The following is a 22,542-nucleotide window of genomic DNA, read 5'->3' on the forward strand; positions in this document are numbered from 1 at the left end:
GTGAGTTCACTGTGAGAAGAAGACAGGGTACTGAGGAGTCCCAGGACTGGCTCTAGGCACCAGCAAACCAAACCATTCCAGTGGCGCTATTCCGGGTGGTTGGTTTTTTGTTTTTGTTTTTGTTTTGCTTCAGCAGTTGCGCTCTCAGAGGGGTTTTTTGTTTGTTTTTTTGCTTCGGGTGGCAAAGGAGTCTGTCTGGGTGTGGTGTTTAGATGCTGCTTGTAATTATTAGAACTGGGATAACTGGCTGTTGGGTGTCTGAAAGGACAGGATACGGGGGGTGGGGGGGAGTGAGAGCTACCGAGGGTGCGGCAGCAGCTTGGTAAAGAGGTTTCCACTTTAAAAATAAAATCCTGTTGAAGTTGGTTAGTACCTTGCCTGGTTGCTACAACATTTTGGCAACGTGGGTGGGATCTTCTGCCTCTGAACCCACCTGCACCCTTTCTGCAAAGCCCAGGTGAGCCTCCAATTGCTTTTACTGCCTGGATCCATATGTTTGAGACTTATCTGCTTGCAATCACTGCTACAGAGATTTCTGAAATAAGAAAGCGTGTTCTGCTTATCCAATGCCTTGGAGCAGAATGGCAGAGTATATTTTACACTTTTCCCCTTGCAGATGATAAATATGAGACTGCACTCACTGCATTAAAGAACTTTTTTGTGCCAAAAGTGAATGTAGTAGCTAATTGCTACAGATTTCGCCAGCGTGAGCAGAAAACAGGGGAGACTATAATGCAGTATATTGCTTCCCTGAGGAGTCTGATTGTAACTTGTGACTTTGGGAATATGGCAGATGAGATGATTAGAGACCAGCTCATTGAGAAAACAACCGTGCTACGTGTAAGAGAACGTTTACTTCTAGAACCACAACTTACACTAGAAAAAGCAATAACCATTGCTACTCAGATTGAGTCAGCTACAGCTGAAGCCAAAATAATGAGCATGGATACAGGAGGCACAGTCCAGGCCGCGACTCCTTTGCAGAAAAGTTCGCTATTGCTGCAGACAAACGATAACAAGAGGAAAACTAATGGAAAACCACCGAATCAGCAAATTCAAAATACAGTAAAAGCATGCTTTTGCTGTGGAGCCCCACAACACCTTGCAAGCTACACAGGATGTCTGGCAAAAGTAGCTCAGTGCAATCATTGCAAAAAGATTGGGCATTTTGCTAAAGTATGTCACAGCAGCCAGTTCAATCAATAGGTGCATGCAGTTACAATACCAGATGTTACTGTGCTGAGCGTGGACAAAATCACTACTGCACATATTCCAGAAAAAATAAAGCGCACTGTAAACATTTCTGCCATACCCTCAGTCAAATCACACTCTATTCAGCTAATGTTGGACACAGGCTCAGCAGTATCTATACTACCTGATTCCATCTATTTGCATTACTTTAAAGATGCGTCTCTTACTGAACCCAAACTTCACTTGGTGTGCTATTTGAAAAACCATATTCCAGTACATGGCTGCCTGCCAGCAATAGTTACTTTTGGTGATTGCTGTGTAACTGCAGAGTTCTACATTGTCCACAAAGGCACTCCTATCCTTGGCAGAGATTTATTCGCTGCTTTAAATCTCAGGGTAGTTAATGGACGAATTGATCTTGCTGAGCAAAGCACTCTTGCGGTACACACACCAGTTTCAGCTGGGACCCAACACCAGGTTGAGGAGAAACTCAGCTGGGCTTATGGGTTTTGTGCATAAAGTTAAAATGCGGAATAATGTTATGCCTGTACGACAGAAGTTACAGCACTTACCATTTTCAGTCAGGGAAGCTGTTTCAGAGGAACTTAGAAAACTTGTTCAAAAGGACATTATTGAAGAGATTGACTCCCCAGAATGGGTTTCACCTGTAGTAGTGACACAGAAGAAGCACTTGACTTTGTGTGGACTTAAGGGAGCCAAATAAAGCTATTGTGATTAACAGCCATCCTTTTCCCCACATAGAAGAAGTATTTGCAGAACTCCGTGGAGCAAAGATGTTTTCTACTCTTGATTTGCAGAGCACATACTACCAGGTGATGTTGCATGAAGATAGCAGCGACCTCACAGCATTCATTACACATGAGGGACTATTTTGTTTTAAACGTGTTCCATACGGTCTCGCATCTGCCCCAAGTGCCTTCCAAAAAATGATGTAATTGATTCTGAAGAATCAACATGGAGTTCAGTGCTACCTGGATTATATTATCGTATTTGGAAATACTTCTGAGGAGCATGACAATAACCTGCAGTCTATACTAAACTGCATCAGCAAAGCAGGCCTTAAGCTCAATATGTCCAAATGCACATTTAGACAAACTGAACTCTCCTTTCTGGGGCATACAATTTCACAGGCTGGACTAAAACCTGATCCAGATCATATCCTGGCAAATTCAAATGCTCCTCCTCCAACAGATTTACAAACCTTACGTTCCTTCTTGGGTCTTACCTCCTGGTATGCAAAATTCATTGCCAATTATGCTTCTGTCTTTGAACAGTTATGAGAATTACTACAGAGAAGTTCAACCTTAGTGTGGACAACGGATGCACAAGTTAGTTTCAAAATGGTGAAAGACTTGATTGTACACAGTCCAGTACTTGCACTATTCAGTCCTGCATTGCCCACAATTGTAACTACTGATGCTTCTGATTATGGACTTGGGGCTGTCCTCACACAACTTCATGAGGACAACACAGAGAGGACTGTTGCATTTGCTTCAAGGACACTAAGTAATGCTGAGAGGAAATATTCTACAGTCAAAAAAGAAGCACTTGCTTGTGTCTGGGCTACTGAAAAATGGAGAACTTACCTGTGGGGCCACACGTTCAAGTTGTGCATAGACCACAGCCCTTTGATGACGTTGCTCACCATGAAAGGACTGGGAAGAGCAGGATATTGTATTGCTAGATGGTCGCAAGACTACTCTCTTTCAATTATGAACTGGAATATAAGCCTGGAAACCAAAACGTGGTAGCTGATTGCCTTTCTCGCCTGCCTTTGCCTTCACCAGATGGTCCACCGGAGGATGAGGATGTAGTAGTTGCGCTTATTACAAGCACTGTTACTGTAGTTACAAAAGAACAATTTCAAGCTGCTTGTTGAGCGTGTCCAATTAAACAAAAACTATGGGAATTTCTGACAAAGAGATGGCCCAGTAACCCTGAAAACCTTGACCCAGTTTTGCTGCCTTATTTTAGAGTTTGGGATGAACTTTCTTTGCTTGATGGCTGTGTGCTATGAGGTACACACTGGCTACTTGTGCCAGAAGAATTACAGTCAAAACTCATACACCTGGCACACGATACTCATCAAGGAATTGTCAGAACCAAATAATGACTATGGGATCTGTATTGGGGGCTAGGGATGGACTCTCAAATGGAAGCACTCATAAAATCCTGTGTCACTTGCCAAATGCATGATAAGACAGCAATGACATGTACCCCTCCATTACAGCCTGTTCCTCTTCCTGAATCTGCATGGGAAAAAGTGGCGATTGACATTGTAGGACCCTTTGATACTGCTCCAAGTGACTGCCGTTAAGCCATCACTTTAATAAATTATTTCAGTAAATGGCCTGAGGTAGCGTTTACATAGCAAATCTATTCTGCTACAGTAATTAAGTTCCTCTCTTCAGTTTTTAGCAGGGAAGGTAACCCCAAAGAACTGGTTTCAGATAATGGTAGTTGTCATAAATATAAAGGGAAGGGTAAACCCCTTTAAAATCCCTCCTGGCGAGGGAAAAGCTCCTCTCACCTGTAAAGGGTTAAGAAGCTAAAGGTAACCTCACTGGCACCTGACCAAAATGACCAATGAGGAGACAAGATACTTTCAAAAGCTGGGAGGAGGGAGAGAAACAAGGGGTCTGTGTGTCTGTCTATATGTTGTTTTTGCCGGGGATAGACCAGGAATGGAGTCTTAGAACTTTTAGTAAGTAATCTAGCTAGGTATGTGTTAGATTATGATTTCTTTAAATGGCTGAGAAAAGAGTTGTGCTGAATAGAATAACTATTTCTGTCTGTGTATCTTTTTTGTAACTTAAGGTTTTGCCTAGAGGGGTTCTCTATGTTTTGAATCTAATTACCCTGTAAGGTATCTACCATCCTGATTTTACAGGGGGGATTTCTTTATTTCTATTTACTTCTATTTCTATTAAAAGTCTTCTTGTAAGAAAACTGAATGCTTTTTCATTGTTCTCAGATCCAAGGGTTTGGGTCTGTGGTCACCTATGCAAATTGGTGAGGCTTTTTATCCAACATTTCCCTGGAAAGGGGGGGTGCAAGTGTTGGGAGGATTGTTCATTGTTCTTAAGATCCACGGGTCTGGGTCTGTAGTCACCTAGGCAAATTGGTGAGGCTTTTTACCAAACCTTGTCCAGAAAGTGGGGTGCAAGGTTTTGGGAAGTATTTTGGGGGGAAAGACGTTTCCAAACAGCTCTTCCCCAGTAACCAGTATCTGTTTGGTGGTGGTAGCGGCCAATCCAAGGACAAAGGGTGGAATATTTTGTACCTTGGGGAAGTTTTGACCTAAGCTGGTAAAGATAAGCTTAGGAGGTTTTTCATGCAGGTCCCCACATCTGTACCCTAGAGTTCAGAGTGGGGGAGGAACCTTGACAGTAGTCAAATACTTCCCTGGAGTTTGAAACTTTTCTAGCAGAGAGGAACATTTTACACAGAAGGTCATCCCTATATTACCCTCAAGCCAATGGAGAAATCGAACGGTTTAACAGAAGTTTGAAAGAGTTTGCAAATGACTAAACTGGAAGGGAGATTGTGGATAACCTTCACTACTGATTTCTTGCAAGCATACCGGGCTACACGACATGCCACAATGCAAAGATCACGCACAGAGTTACTGCATGGGAAACAGATGAATACTAAACTGAATATTGCTGGATTGTTAAAGGCACGACCTGGTGCCCCAACCGAGGATGATGTGAGAAAAACAGTTGAACAGAACCAAGCAAAGTATAATGCTTTCACAGACAAGCGGCGGGGTGCTAAGGAACCAAAGTTTGAGTGTGGTTCCTTCGTTAGAATACGAAAACCTGGAATTTTACGCAAAGGGGACCATAAATTCACAGCTCCTCTTAAAATCATAGAGAAGAAGGGACCTTACACCTAACGACTTTCTGGTGGGCAGGTATGGAATGCTTCTTATCTTACACCTGCCTATGCACCAAGAGGAGATTATGCCAGCACCCAGTCTGCATTGGATGACTTCACCATAGTATCAACACAACAAGACATTGCACCGGAACCGAGGCTTGAGAGATGGCCTGTCAGACCCAGACAACCACCTGTCTGGACTAGAGACTATGTTATATAGTATCTACAGTGTTTACAGTGCAATATTTCTGCCAACAGTATAGTATCTTGTTTCATATTTGTTCCTGTGGTTAGAATAACAATGTTTATTTTAATTGGGAGAGTTTCTTAAGAGAGGAGGGAATGTGGTGTTAAGATGGTGCTTGTAATTATTAGAACTGGGAGCACTGGCTGTTGGGAGCCTGAAAGGAAGTGGAGGGGAAGTTGAGGAGGTGGAGTGAGAGCTACCGAGGGTGCAGCAGCAGCTTGGTAAAGAGGTTTCCACTTTAAAAATAAAGTCCTGTTGAAGTTTGTTAGTACCTTGCCTGGTTGCTACAACACTGCGGGTGGAGGGGAGCTGTGTTGAGAAGTTTTCCAGAATACGGAAGAGAAACTACAGTGGAGTCTCGCAGTGCTTAGGGGAAACCAAGTGCAAGAAATCAGCTTCACTATTCCTGGCACCAAGAGGGGAAATTAGCAGCAAAGCATGATGCTTCCGTCCTTTCTGAAGCTTTCCTCCAGAGAGCAGGAGCAGAGGAGCCAGAGGGAAGCTCAGCAGCTTGGTGAGCATGCCAGACCTTTACAAATCAGGTGTGACTCACTGTGGGAGTCCTGGAGAAAGCCTGCTGTGGTGGTCTCTCTCCTGTGGAGGTGGTAGCATGTGGTGACTTCCATCTGGAGAATGGGATAAGCCCCTCCCCCTCAGCCCCAGACTAGCACTGCCCTGTTTTGAGAAGAACAAAGCTGACCACTTTTAAAGGTGCTTTCTAATGCTCCAGCCACATTCCTCCAATCTTGGCCTCCTTTCTGTTAATTTCCGGTTAGATTCCTTTACAGATATGGGTCACTCTTGCTTTCATTGTGACCTGCACTGGATGTGCTATGTTTGTCTTTCTTCCACAGGACAGAAGCGACTTTGTGTGTACGAAGTGCAAGCTGGTCTCCATATTGGAAGAGAAGGTTCAAGGTCTGGATCAACAGGTATCGACCCTGCGTTGCATAAGAGAAACTGAAGATTTCCTGGACAGACGTCAGGATATGCTTCTATGGGCACAAGGTTCTGAAGATTCAGAGCAGGCTCTGCATCGGGGACAGGAGGACGGTGAAGAAATTTGGCATCCTCTGACCTCCAGAAGAAAAATGGGGAACGTCCATGTACCAGCAACGCAGATACATGTAAGTAACCGTTTTCATGTTCTCTCCACAGGTTCTAATGCGGAGAGTGGACCAGATGCTACATCTGAGGGAAGGGAGCAGAAGGAGACTCCGCCAATTGGAAGGCATGAGATGCATTGTCCTAGGGTTGGGGGTTCCACGACCACCGCTCCCAAGAGAAGGAGGCGGGTGGTGGTGGTCGGGGACTCTCTCCTCAGGGAGACTGAGTAATCAATCTGCCGCCCCGACCGGGAAAACGGAGAAGTCTGCTGCTTGCCAGGACCTAAGATTCGCGATGTGACGGAGAGACTGCCAAGACTCATAGAATCATAGAATATCAGGGTTGGAAGGGACCTCAGTAGGTCATCTAGTCCAACTCCCTGCTCAAAAGCGGGACCCATCCCCAATTAAATCATCCCAGCCAAGGCTTTGTCAAGCCTGACCTTAAAAACTTCTAAGGAAGGAGATTCCACCACCTCCCTAGGCAACGCATTCCAGTGTTTCACCACCCTCCTAGTGAAAAAGTTTTTCCTAATATCCAACCTAAACCTCCCCCACTGTAACTTGAGACCATTACTCCTTGTCCTGTCCTCTTCCACCACTGAGAATAGTCTAGAACCATCCTCTCTGGAACTACCTCTCAGGTAGTTGAAAGCAGCTATCAAATCCCCCCTCATTCTTCTCTTCTGCAGACTAAACAATCCCAGTTCCCTCAGCCTCTCCTCATAAGTCATGTGTTCCAGACCCCTAATCATTTTTGTTGCCCTTCGCTGGACTCTCTCCAATTTATCCACATCCTTCTTGTAGTGTGGGGCCCAAAACTGGACACAGTACTCCAGATGAGGCCTCACCAATGTCGAATAGAGGGGGATGATCCCGTCCCTCGATCTGCTCGCTATGCCCCTACTTATACATCCCAAAATGCCATTGGCCCTCTTGGCAACAAGGGCACACTGCTGACTCATATCCAGCTTCTCGTCCACTGTCACCCCTAGGTCCTTTTCCGCAGAACTGCTGCCTAGCCATTCGGTCCCTAGTCTGTAGCTGTGCATTGGGTTCTTCCGTCCTAAGTGCAGGACCCTGCACTTATCCTTATTGAACCTCATCAGATTTCTTTTGGCCCAATCCTCCAATTTGTCTAGGTCCCTCTGTATCCTATCCCTGCCCTCCAGCGTATCTACCACTCCTCCCAGTTTAGTATCATCCGCAAATTTGCTGAGAGTGCAATCCACACCATCCTCCAGATCATTTATGAAGATATTGAACAAAACCGGCCCCAGGGCCGACTCCTGGGGCACTCCACTTGACACCGGCTGCCAACTAGACATGGAGCCATTGATCACTACCCGTTGAGCCCGACAATCTAGCCAACTTTCTACCCACCTTATAGTGCATTCATCCAGCCCATACTTCTTTAACTTGCTGACAAGAATACTGTGGGAGACCGTGTCAAAAGCTTTGCTAAAGTCAAGATACAATACATCCACTGCTTTCCCTTCATCCACAGAACCAGTAATCTCATCATAGAAGGCGATTAGATTAGTCAGGCATGACCTTCCCTTGATGAATCCATACTGACTGTTCCTGATCACTTTCCTCTCATGTAAGTGCTTCAGGATTGATTCTTTGAGGACCTGCTCCATGATTTTTCCGGGAACTGAAGTGAGGCTAACTGGCCTGTAGTTCCGAGGATCCTCCTTGTTCCCTTTTTTAAAGATTGGCACTACATTAGCCTTTTTCCAGTCATCCAGGACTTCCCCCGTTCGCCACGAGATAGTTAATGATAATGATAGTTCAAAGATAATGGCCAATGGCTCTGCAATCACAGCCGCCAGTTCCTTTAGCACTCTCAGATGCAACCCGTCCAGCCCCATGGACTTGTGCACGTCCAGCTTTTCTAAATAGTCCCTAACCACCTCTTTCTCCACAGAGGGCTGGCCATCTATTCCCCATGTTGTGATGCCCAACGCAGCAGTCTGGGAGCTGACCTTGTTAGTGAAGACAGAGGCAAAAAAGCATTGAGTACATTAGCTTTTTCCACATCCTCTGTCACTAGGTTGCCTCCCACATTCATTAAGGGGCCCACACTTTCCTTGGCTTTCTTCTTGTTGCCAACATACCTGAAGAAACTCTTCTTGTTACTCTTAACATCTCTCGCTAACTGCAGCTCCAGGTGCGATTTGGCCCTCCTAATTTCATTCCTACATGCCCGAGCAATATTTTTATACTCTTCCCTGGTCATATGTCCAACCTTCCACTTCTTGTAAGCTTCTTTTTTATGCTTAAGATCCGCTAGGATTTCACCGTTAAGCCAAGCTGGTCACCTGCCATATTTACTATTCTTTCGACACATTGGGATGGTTTGTCCCTGTAACCTCAACAGGGATTCCTTGAAATACAGCCAGCTCTCCTGGACTCCTTTTCCCTTCATGTTAGTCCCCCAGGGGATCCTACCCATCCGTTCCCTGAGGGAGTCGAAGTCTGCTTTCCTGAAGTCCAGGGTCCATATCCTGCTGCTTACCTTTCTTCCCTGTGTCAGGATCCTGAACTCAACCAACTCATGGTCACTGCCTCTCAGATTCCCATCCACTTTTGCTTCCCCTACTAATTCTTCCCAGTTTGTGAGCAGCAGGTCAAGAAAAACTCCCCCCCTAGTTGGCTCCTCTAGCACTTGCACCAGGAAAATGTCCCCTACGCTTTCCAAAAACTTCCTGGATTGTCTATGCACCGCTGTATTGCTCTCCCAGCAGATATCAGGAAAATTAAAGTCACCCATGAGAACCAGGGCATGCGATCTAGTAGCTTCCGCGAGCTGCTGGAAGAAAGCCTCATCCACCTCATCCCCCTGGTCCGGTGGTCTATAGCAGACTCCCACCACTACATCACTCCTGTTGTCCTGAGTCAACAGTGTGCCCTTGTTGCCAAGAAGGCCAATGGCATTTTGGGATGTATAAGTAGGGGCATTGCCAGCAGATCGAGGGACGTGATCATTCCCCTCTATTCGACACTGGTGAGGCCTTGTCTGGAGTACTGTGTCCAGTTTTGGGCCCCACACTACAAGAAGGATGTGGAAAAATTGGAAAGAGTCCAGCGGAGGGCAACAAAAATGATTAGGGGACTGGAACACATGAGTTATGAGGAGAGGCTGACGGAACTGGGGATGTTTAGTCTACAGAAGAGAAGAATGAGGGGGGATTTGATAGCTGCTTTCAACTACCTGAAAGGGGGTTCCAAAGAGGATGGCTTTAGACTGTTCTCAGTGGTAGCAGACGGCAGAATGAGGAGTAATGGTCTCAAGTTGCAGTGGGGGAGATTTAGGTTGGATATTAGGAAAAACTTTTTCACTAGGAGGGTGGTGAAACCCTGGAATGCGTTACCTAGGGAGGTGGTGGAATCTCCTTCCTTAGAAGTTTTTAAGGTCAGGCTTGACAAAGCCCTGGCTGGGATGATTTAATTGGGGATCGGCCCTGCGTTGAGCAGGGGGTTGGACTAGATGACCTCCTGAGGTCCCTTCCAACCCTGGTATTCTATGTTTCTATTCTGTGATTCAATGTCATTGCTGTCTGGAACTCCTCCCTCCCACCTTCTTATTTGCTGTTTCTCTCTGAGATGCTCTCTTTGCTCTAACCTGCAGTTGACACTAGCACTCAGGTCTCCTTTCTCATCTCCATACTTCATCCTTCCGTTCCCCTCTCACTGGAAGCAGTCTGCAGCAATACGCAAGTGCATTTTTACAGGTTTTTTATATTTTTCAAATGGTTCACACTTCCCCTCAAAATTCTAGTTGTGCCTGGCCAATAAACGCAAAAATACTTGTACTATGCAAAGTTATAAGGGAAACGATTACAGGGCTTGTAACAGAACCCTACATGCTGTCATTTTTTATTTGTATTGTGGTGTTACCTTTGTATTGTAGTGTCAACTAGGTTCACAACCTTGAAGTCTTATTCAAATCTTACCTCTCCTCATCAAGGCTCTCATAAATCCTGTTGCTTATTCATCTATAATATCTCTAAAAATCAGTCCATTCCTCTTCATCCCAAATGCTAAAACCCTGGCTGCTGTGGTCCATAGCTTGATTATCTTTTACCTCAGCTACTGCAACTTTCTCCTCTCTGGCCTTCCTATATCTAAATTCTAGTCCCTCCTAAAGACTGGACTGAGAAAAGCTTCCTCTTCCTTTGTTCTGATCTCATCATAATCTCCCCAATCCGTGAATCTTTTGCATAGCTTCCTTTCTAATTCCACATTAGATTTGAATACCTTGTCCTCAGGTTCAACGCTGTGCATGAATTAGCTCCCACCTATGTTTCTTCACTCATTTTCTCCTACTCTTCTGCCCACTCCTTATACTCTTCCCCATCCTCTCTCCTGACAGAATTCTTTATCTTCTCCTACATACAGCTTTGTGACTCCTTTCATGGCCCTGCCACTGCACACAGCCTCCCACTTCATGTGCACAAGTTCCCTCCTTTTCTCCTTTAAATTCTTCCTGACAACCCAGCTCTTTTGTGGACACCCCAATGTTGATCCATCTCAACTGTGTTTGTTTGATTCTTTCACTTAAACTTTTGACCTGTGTGTCCTAGCTGTCTGAGGGACAGAGATGTTACCTTCTCGGCTTTTTACAAGTTTGTAAGTTGCTGAGTACACCTAAGGGGCTAAATAATAAAATGCAACCTTTTTCAGACTCCCAACATTATGCCTGCATTTCAAACCTCTTCTGTGTAAGCATGGATCACTGGCAAAGCTGAAAGAGAAGACAGCTGATGGATGGGCTTTTCAAAAACAGTCATCACTGGTCTAACTCCGCTTCCACTGAAGCTGATGGGAATTTTACCACTGACTTTAATGAGAGAATGCTAAGCCAATGCTGAGCACTTCTGAAAATCCCACCCTATAGTTTCACAGAAGGAAGAAACAATTAAATCATCTAGAAGAACTGGGATTCCTGCCCTTCTCCTGATTCTATGCATAGACGGATAAGCAAGCAGGTTGCAGACACAGGTATAGGCCAGTGAGGGGAAAAAATCTTCCAAACACCGGCAGGACACATCTTATGGCCAGATGGACTCTAACTGACCCAAAACATTATTTGAACCAGCCAGCTACAACTCCCGGCTTGGCCCCACTGGGTAACTGCCACAATCATACAACTCCTATGAAATAACAGCAAACCATTTTATGTGGCCAGTGATAAATAAGGAACAGTCACAAGATGCTGTACTAGCTGGTTGCTTTTGTTAAAATCCCAACACTCTTACAACAATTACATTAAAGTAAGATTGCACAGGTTTATGTCCTTATTTTTGAAAAAGCAATTTTGTGTGGTCTGTTAATTTCTTTGCAGCCTTCAGCTATTCTTCTGTCACAGTGGAATCAATGTCTCTTTATTTAAACTACCAGATGAAAGGTACCCACAGTTGGGCAGATCAGTTTAACAAGCTTTGCTGCATAGATCTCACAGAAAATATGTTTGCAAGATGGATAAATGCTCATGATTCTTTTTTATCTTTCAGCCTGCTTTTGTGTGAATTCCAAGATCAGAGAGATATATGGGATTTGAGCTCATTGAACTAGCAGAAAAGGAACAGTATTATAGCCAACAGCTGATGATTTGACCTCTGTTCATCTTCAGATAGCAGCTGCTTGGAAAAGGGAGTTGAAATGCAGCAAGGCTGACTTTAAAGTATAAATCCAAATATGTTCGGATTGTACGGTATGTTTGATGGCTGAAAATTGATTAAAAAACTAAAAAAATAACCCTATCAAATGTCCAGCTATATCAAATTATTAATCTACACCAAATAAATTGGAATCACTTGTATTGCAGCTTGGACAGTTAACTACAGTTAATGACTATTTTACTTGAACTTTAAAGTTTGCAGAGAAATGTAATTAACATACTCATCTTTAAGGACAGATAACAGTAATTGTCTTTGGAGGAGAGATATGTCAGAGGCTGGCAGTGTTTGCCTGATACACCCAACCGACCATGTGAGCAGGTGTTGATAGTGCTGCAAAAGTCCATGGTATAAGGGAGGTGGGGATGTTTCTCTTGAGAAGACAGAACCTAGGATTTGGGCTGAGCAGAGAGGAAAGCTGGGAGCAGCCGGTGGGGGCAGGGAGAGCAAAAGCATGGGCTGGATTTTACATAGTTTCATTTTTTGTTTGTGAATAAAATCAAACTGTAGCCTGTGTCACCTGTGTTTAGAGCAGGATAGGCGGAGGATACCTACCAAGAACATAACATATTCACTGCAATGATTGCAATTCACCAATAGGAATAACAAGAGTGTAGAAATAAACCATGGTTACCTGTACCTTTTTTGGAGGTGAGGGCTACCTATGAACCAGGAATCTGCAAGAAATGTTTATGATAAAGTGAATTAGACATAATGTACTGGTTTTGCTTTGATACAGTCTCATAATAGACAGCATGCTGCAATACTGATCAGCAATTTTATTGTATGTATATTGAGAGACAAAGGGAATTTGTAAAGAACACTGTACAGCACAACACTATGAGGAAAGAATCTTGGAAATGACAGTACACTCGTTGCACCCTTATAAAAACAATGCTGGCCCTGAGCCTACTCTTAGTTAAGTGAATGACAAAACTCCCACTGACTTTAATGGAAACAGGATCGGTCTGAGTGAAATCAAGGAGAAATTTAGGGATTGTGTAAATGACATGAGTGCATGTAAAGGGATCTGAGGACTAAAGCAGTCAACTGTGCCTAAATTAGACCCCAGAGAGAAATGTGCTGTTTCCGGGGGTGTAAATAAACCTTGATGCAGACCTGGTGTAAATCATGATGGTGATGCTAAATTTGCATCCTACATCTACATAACCTCTTCCAGGGACTAGTCTTAGTGTATGGACTATGGAAAGGTAAGTGACCAAAGATAGAACACCTAAGAGGGCAGACTGCAGAGACCAAATGAGTGATCCCATGGCATGAGGCCAGAAAGTGATACATAATATTTATTTTAAACTCCTGTAAATTATTAGTTTGGGTCTCAAAAAAGATTGTTTTTGTTTTTTGAGAAGCTATATGTTATAGAGTAATTAACAGGCAGAAAATCTTAAATAATACCTGGTAAATGTCAATATAATTCCAGAATTTACCAAAGATCCATTGACTTTACACTCTAGCATTTTCTTGTTTACTTCATGAAAGCATGCAGACTGGCAAATGACATATGAAGCATCGTGTCAGATTTACAGTGGTAGCTAAGCTTGGGTCAGTTCTTCCATTATGCACTGCTATTTCCAGCATATATAACTTTGCCAAAAGAAATTCTGGGCAGCACAATACGTTCTAAAAGATTTTTGGCTCTATTTACACTACTGCCAGCTTAAAAATTAAAGAAACTCATTCTTGTTCCCTGTCTGGAGGGATCAGGTGGTTTGGGGGACTGGTAATAGGAAGTACTGGTAACTGCCTGTTCAAATCCAGCCCAAGTTGGTGACAGCTGAATGTGGTTTCCATCTGATGGCTGTTTTGACTACCCCAGTGAAATCAGCTGGTGGTCTCAGTCCAGTTCCCAGTGGATAGGTGTCCATACCACAACCTGGAAGTCTTGGAAGAGAGGTCACTGGCAGTAGGGGTATCAAGACTGAAGTATCCCCTCACCCCAAAAATGATCTCTCCATATTTAGAAAGGGGAGGATTTACAAAACCTAATGGAAAAACTCCTGACCCTGAGAACAAGTGCCAAGGGTACACTGTTGAGGTCAGAGGATTGAATCCTTCACTATGAAACTTCAGTGATCAGCAAGCAGCTCCACAGCCACTAGGACAGGCCTTAACATCTGGTAGCCATTGCCAGCTGAGATACAATAGCCGCTGTAATTGGCACATTCCTGCCTCCCCACCCCCATATGGAGACTTTAATCAGTGGATCTACTTAGTTATGTGTCCACCATATGCAACAGTTCCCTCCTTGGTTTGCCTTCACACACACGCTCCCCAAATGGTGGTAGGAATGATCCCTCACACATCAGTGCTCTGAGCTGTATGGAGGGTACAGTGTGCCCATCTGTGAGTTCCCTGCAGCCAGTCCCTCGCCCTGCACTGCTTCCAATGCTTCTCTGGCCACGTGCATCCATGGATGCATGTGCAGGATCTGAGCCAATTAGAAATGTTTCCACTATTTTTTAATGTAGTAAAACAGCTTTTAAGGCAATTTTAACATTCTCCTTGAAATTCTAGCAACCCACATACAACAGAATCCCAGTGCAACAAAGCAACCCAACATGCTAGCTCCTGAAAAAGCAAAAGGAAACTGACTATAAATAAAAAGTGAAATTGAATTCATTGTCCAAGCTGAGTGAAGTACAAGAAAGGGTATAAATGGTGAAAAGTGCCTCTCATTTTTAAAATTCTTTCATTTTTAATGCAGAGAATAGAAACAACATGTATGGAACTCAATCCTTCTCTTCATACTATAGGATCGGGACCCCTGATGTATATCTTGACAGTGTCCCTGCAAAATATTGCTGTTGTGCATCCTGATTACAGGGTTTATTTTAAAAACCCTTGGATTTATATAAATGATCTCCTCTAAAGAATCGCAGGAATTTACTTCCAGATGTCAGCTCTAAAATAGTATACTGCTTCCTTACAGCATTTCAAGCTCTTTAAATATCAAAGCTCCAGGAATTTTGGTAGCTTCCTTTGGTTCATCTCAGAATAGAAATTGGTAAGCACGCTGAGTTAATAATCACTGAAATTCCCTGGAAGGGATTCATTCTATAGGACAAGAATCTATAGATGTTCAAGCATCTGCAGACCTCAGTCACTTCAATGAGAGCTGCAGATGTTCAATAATCCTCAAGAACTGACCCTATATTTTTGTAATGTTTCATCTTCTACTTGAAAATAACTGTACTTAGCCCCTCGGGGTTAAAACAAGGGCAAATTAGCACATAAAAGGCATTTCTGAGGCTAGCAATTATCTTCATTAATGGAAAGACACATTATCTCTCACATCACCCCTCACCCTCAGACATTTTCAATATTGCTCCTTTTTATGATCAAGTCTTGATATCTAAAGGACTTCTTCTGAGGGGAACTGATCTGGGGATTAGTATCTCCAGTGTCTGTACTGACTAAACAGAAGGGAGAAATTCTCTTTTGATGGTGACAAACAGTCATCTATCTGCCTTATGGGATGACTAACATTCATCCTCTTACATGGGGAAAATGTGATGCCATTTCAGATTCTTAAGCAACTGCCTTTTCTCCTACCACCCAGAATAGTGGGTAATTCTGTTTTTCAGGCTCTTTTCCCATTCTCTGGAGAAGGGTCTGAGCCCCAAAAAGATGCAATGGAAAAGGCTGACATTGACCAAAATACAAACTGATTCACAGTTGATGAAATGTAGCAGAATCGAAGTTTCCTCTCTAACCTGTGCTGCTTTGCAAGGACTTGGCTGGCCTATCTATTTCAATAAGATTTAATTGCTTTATTAGCTGTTAAAGTAAAAAGGAAATATCTTTCTATGAGAAGGTTTAACAAAAATTGTTAATGGTCTGAAACATATTTAGATAAGGCAAACCAATATGTCCTTCTAACAACTACTAAATAGGATACCGCTCCCAATGGATTAAAGGCATTTATTAGAAGGTAAAAAGATGCTCTAAAAAGACTTGCCTGAAGAGACAGATTTTGAAATGAACGCAGAAGGATGGAAGTTAAAGTCAGTGATATGGCTGACAAAACCCAGGAAGTGCAAACTTTGTTGGCCCGGACACATACAGAGGATGAGTGAAGAGGACCTTGTGAGGAAAGCATGCCAAGAGATGGTGGTAGGAAAGAGGCCCAGAGGCAAGCAGGGGAAGCAATGGATGGATTGCATCAATGAAGATGGTAAGCGGGTGGACCTTTGTGCTGCCTCGGACAGATAAAGATGACAGATGCTTGCATGATATGGTGGCCCCAGGTAATGGGATAGGGGGAAGAAAAAGAAAACAAAATACTTAAAAGCAGTAGGAATTATAACAGGCAAAAGTGAAGGTAATGTTGGTTGACAAAGGGAAGCAACCTGAGGAACTGATGAGGGTTATGATTGCTCCATCTATTGAGGAACAATGTGAACCCCTTGAAAAAGACATTCACAATTTTGTGGTACTTTTGGACCCATTTAGCAGCAGTGGCTCATACCATTTAAAATTATTATTATTTATTTGCATTGTAGCATTACTTAGAGGCCCCCAGAGCAATCAGGGTCCCAGCAAGACTGGCTAGGAGGTTGCAGTCTTCCATGTATGGCATCCATCTTGCCATGGTCATCCTTGTTTTTGTGACCTGCAGGGGCTGGGCTTGAAGACCATTAGAAAACCTCAGCTAGTGCACAGTGTGGCAGCCTGTGTGCTTAGTGGAGTGAGTTAATGTGAGCATATTCTGGACTATGTTCCACAAATTGTACTAACTTCCACTCTGCTTCTTGATACAATTCTAACTGTTAGAGAAAACATATAAAGCTGTACTTGATCTGAGACCTAGATACCTTGTGGATTGCTTCTCTCTCTGTTCCCTGCCAATGCAGCAGAGATCAGATGAGATGCTTTTGCTGACAGTCCCTAGATGTGAACATTTAAGGAAGGGAAGCTTTTCACTGGAGGGTCCCCAACTGTAGAACTGTGGTTCACCAGAGCCCAAATTTACTGACCTTAAGAACATAGTACAAGACACACCCTGAAATCATTCCTCATTCACTGCATATCACACAAGATGCACCTTACAAGGCTGTAGAAATAAACATATATTTTATTGTGTTATTTTGAAAATAGCACATGATCATGTAATTAAAGGCTTTATTGTAGCTCAGACTTGCAAGGGGGTAGAGTCAATATCACTACCTTAACTTTGGCATTTCCTGACTTTTGAGCATTTACCCACAGAATCTTAATGATCTTTTAATGCATTATTAATGGAATTTGCTAGTTTGGGAAAAAATAGAGAAAGTGCAGACACCACCAGAAAGCCCAATTCCCATGCACTTGAAAACTCCCATAGTAGAGACTCTGTTCCTATGTAACCTAAGAGCTGGATGGTTTTTACACCATATGGTACACAGAGATTGAGATACAGGCTCTTACAGAACCCTGACTCCATCACTGCACACTTCAAAAGAGTTGCACTGCACAAGATAAGTGATTCTCTAAAACTTTGCCTTATTGAACTTGAACCAAACAAGGTTTTCCATGAGTGAAGTGAGGTGTGCTCTACAAAAGGTGCATTTCAAAAATGTACACCTTTAAAATGCATAATAAATGGAACACGGGCTGATTCAATGCACACTAAACACAGAGTGTACTGCCCTTATGTATTCTCATGCCCTGGCTCGATGTTGACACTTTCTAAAGTATGTGTGATGCCCAATGCATATGTACATATAGGACGCCCAGAGAATGAGGCAGAGAGCCTCCAGACCCCTACATCATTCACTACAAACACTCCATAACCACATGGCTAATTTTCCAGGCATGCATGAGCAATACACTCTGCCTTCCTCAGAAAGTTAGGCAAACATGGTTAATACTGCTGTGGTTAAAAATGTCCATTGCATGCATAAAATGTAATTTTTTTTATAACTCAACCAAATCAAAGCCATTTATAACTGAACTATTCCAAGGCACTTTGCCTCCAGGAGAACTATTTCTCAGACAAATTTTAACTTTCAGGCCACAGTTGTTTCAATGTTAGGTCTGTTTAAAAATTCACAGGATATATATATATTTTTACATAATGGTAAAGATGTATTTTTTCCTCTCTCCACTTACTTGAAAATGCTGACCTGTTTTTCCTCAAACATTCCAGTTAATGTTGCTTTTGGGCAACGATCAGACCTGTAAAATTTCAGCCCAAGAAATGAAAGGCTTGGAAAGTTATGCGTGACTGAAAATAGGGGTTTAGAATGGAAATATGTAGGCAGCTGTGATGAGGTATACAAACCCCACAATGAAGAGCAAGAGGTTAAGGAACGGCTCTGGGCCCAGGTGCCCCTGCCCCGTCACACCTGCAAAGCCTACACAAGTTGGAGGTGGGGCTTTAAAAAGACGAGCAGAGCAGCTCAGAGGAGGTAGCAGAAGGGAGCAGAGGGCTGTTCTGAGCTCTGAAGGGAAAATACTACCCAGGTGCTCCTTGGCTGGGATTTGGCAGTGCAGGCCTGTGTAAATCCATGAAGGAGAGGCAGGTGAGAGATTGCAGGCCAGAGACTTGATTAGAGTGAGTTACTCCAGGGAGCAAAAGGAGCTTAAGGTAGGAAGTGATCCAGGGAGGTGTAACATTCCCCTCTGGTGTTGTCTGGACCAGTGATCTGCTAGGCCACTCCAATCCTTGACTCTGGGACGAGCCTTACCCTGCTCTGCTGTGAGACCCCCCTTCCCCCCAACTCCTGGGCTGTTCACACACAGCCTCTGGCATGTAAGCTGCTCCCAGCTACTTGCAAGCGAATGATGTTAGCCAATATCTCCAGTCCCAGAAACAACCCTAGGAACCTCCGGATTGCAGTGTCCAGTTATGCCCACTGGATGCTGCAAGCTTATATAAATTCATCCATTTAACAAAGAAATTAATATGCACCAAGTTTCTTCTCCCAAGGGGAGTTTCTGACACACTTCAAACCAAATGCACTGCTTCAGGTAGAATAAACAAACAGATTTATTAACTATAAAGGTAGATTTAAGTGATTGTACATCAAAGCATCACAAGTCAGATTTGGTCAAATGAAATAAAAGCAAAACGCATTCTAAGCTGATCTTAACACTTTCAATGTCCTTACAAATTTAGATGGTTCTCATGACAGGCTGGCTCTTCAGCCAGACTCTCCCCTTTGATCAATGCTTCAGTCACTTGTTGGTGGTGGTGCCTGTAGATGTAGATGGAAGAGAGAGAGCATGGCAAAATGTCTCTCCCTTTTATCATGTCCTTTCTTTCCTCCTGGCTTTCCCCGCCACCTCCCCCTTTCAGAGTCAGGTGAGCATTACCTAATCACAGTCCCAAACTGCCCAAAGGAAGGGGATGACTCCCTCGAGGGTCTAACAGATTCTTTTGTTGCTGCCTAAGCCAGTGTCCATTGTTCCTGTGAGGCTGGGCTGGGTTTGTCCCATCCATGCCCTGACGAGGTGTGAACTGCCTCTCTGTTCTTGGAGAGTTTTTGCATGGGCTTGCTTTAAACCATGAGGATACATTTTCAGCCTCATAACTATATACATGAAATTATAACCTTACTGTAATAATTACTATAACAACCATGCTCAGTGCATTATGAGCCTTCCGAAGACCTCCAGCATGACAAACTTTGCATTGGATTCCACACAATCATTTTATAAAGATGAACATGAGGGTGTAAGGTGTTCCTCCGAGGTACAGAGCATCACAGCAGGGTGGTGGCTTAGGACCCCAAGGTGTCAAGAGTGGCTGCCAGCCATTGGGCCCTAGATTGGAGCTCAGTGGAGAGGACGGGCCTGGGGTTCCCTACCTGCTCCGAAAGGCCATTAATCCACCAGGAGTTTCACCTAGGTGAGAGACCTGATGGAAAAAGCCTTGACTGTTCAAGGGCTCCACCCTGACAAAATCTCTGTGCTAAAGGGAATAACTGGAAACCCTTGGGGTAGGGGCACAGAAGGACCAGACTGTGCTTTCAGTGGGGACCCACCATGTCAAAACCTCGCCTTACCATGAAGCAGTATTGTTGGTAATTATGCACCTTCTACAGCAACCTTAGTTATGGTGGCCAAAAGCACTTCAACTAGATCAGTTTAACAAGTGGAGTTTCTAAAAGAAAAATATTTTCAACATCACTTTGTGACCCACGTTATGCAACTGTACAGGGCAACAGGGAGGTGTAAGGTGCCTCCAACTCTCCTGCATGGGCTAACTATAGCACACAGTGCAGCACAAGGAAGAAGAACAGCCTCTGCAAGCCTGGTATTCCCCATCCCATGCTGGTGGGCAGGCAGGGGAAGCCACCATAGCTGAGCCAGTATGGATGGGGATGTCACCGCATCAAGTACAGGGCTGAAACAGAGAATGCCCCCCTTAAGCAACAAAAGAACCAGGCATCCTGCTTTGACACTCTGAGTCACAGTACGGTCCTTAACCTCAGAGTTTGTGGTCTAACCACAGTGTAGTTCTATTTCTGTCTCAAGTGATCAGAAAAGTGAATGTGTAAAAATAGCACCTTCTGACTCAATGTATATTCCCTGTGTCTCTGAGTCATTGCTACTCATTTTACCGATAAAACATATTTTTGTTAGTTTTACAAGTGTCCCTGCAGAGACAATACAGCTAAGAAAGTGTGGACTGTAATCTGTTCTGCTCCATAAATCACCACCAACATTGTCTGTTAAATTCTGATTGCATAATCATTACTACTAGTGATTAGAGCCGGGTGGAAAATGGATTTCCCATCCCATGAAAATTTTTGATATTTCAAAAATTGCCCTGTTCCACATCACGATGAAACTGAGCTCTTTCCAAGTGTTTTGATGAAAAACTAAAGAGTAAGAGAGGCCCCAGAATAGTGTGATGATTTGGGTATGCACCAGGAATGTAGGAGACCCAGTCTGAATCAGATACTTGAATCTGCAGGTTCAAGAAGAAACAACCTCAAGTCCCTGATTCAGACCTAGGTTTCCTGGATCCTACATGACTGCCCTAACCACCAGGCTATTGACTATTCTGGAGCGAGGCATCTTTCTGTGGCTGGAAATTCCATCCTAGACCTGAGCAATCTTTCCTGGTGAAAGTTTCATTAAAATACATGTTTCATTGTGTATATTCCTTAAAAATGTTTTGGTTTCAACAAGTTGGTATTTTCCAGCAAAAAATTCCCAGCCAGCATTGCTGGTGATGATTGGAGAAGCAGCAGGAATTCAGCTTGAAATTCAGATTCTAGGCTGGATTTGCAAATCTGAGAATTTAGACAAATAATATTTTGTAACCTCAGAAATATTATTATTTACTTTAAAGCACCCTGCATAGTTCGGTGTTGTAGAAACACGGAACAAAAAGAGAGCTGCCCCAAAGAAACTGCAACCTAAATATGAAATGGAAGTCACTGAGAGATGGTAAATACAGAGCTTTATTATGCATTTTTACAGAATCACTTTTCTAAGCATAATCAAGTATTAAAACCTTGTCTTATCTTGTGCATATCTTCATAGGTCCACATGATAATCTCTCTATCTTCCCTCCCATTCAGGATTGGATAACATCCCTGTGGCAGCAACAGTGTTTGGATACATGGGAAAATAATATTAGGAAAGTCCTGATATATTTTTAGTGGTCTTTAATGCTTCTTAGCAGATGGATACAAAGAGAATTACAAATATGTGGCCAGCCAGTTCTCTGTAGACCACCGGCTAATATTCTACAGATTGCTGGTAATCTATGGACGTCAGATGGAGAACCACTGCAGTAGCTAGAGAATAAACTGAAACAGATAATTGTAAGTGGTGCCTTTAACATAATGATGGTCATCTCTACACTACAAGCTAAGGGTGTAATTCCCCTGCTCATGTACACATACTTGTGTTAGCTCTCCTCGAGCTACCATGAGTATAAATACCAGGGTAGCCATGGTAGCATGGGTAGCAGACCAGAGGCATGACTGAGCCATACTGAGTACAAACCCACCTGAAACTGGTGGGAATGTACTCAGCATGACTCAGCCATGCGTCCACTGCTGCTACCCTTGCTTCTGTGGTGACACTGCAATTTATACTTGAGCTAGCTCAGTGGGAGCATGAGTACGTGTACACAAGTGGGGGCATCACACAGCTAGCTTGCAGTGTAGACATAGCCAAACTGAATAACAAAATAAGGGCCTGATCCCACTCCCATGGAGTTTTGCCTTCAAAGAGAGTAGGATCAGGCCCCCACTGACTGTAACTGGAGCAGGATTAGGTCCTAAAATGTGCAAACTGAATATCTGAAAGTAATAGAGTGTCTGATTTAACAGGTTTCAGAGTGGCAGCCGTGTTAGTCTGTATCCGTAAAAAGCAAAGGAGTACTTGTGGCACCTTAGAGACTAACAAATTGTGAGCTGTAGCTCACGAAAGCTTATGCTCTAATAAA

Source organism: Lepidochelys kempii, chromosome 3 (genome assembly GCF_965140265.1).
Source record: "Lepidochelys kempii isolate rLepKem1 chromosome 3, rLepKem1.hap2, whole genome shotgun sequence".
NCBI classification, from domain to species: Eukaryota; Metazoa; Chordata; order Testudines; family Cheloniidae; genus Lepidochelys; species Lepidochelys kempii.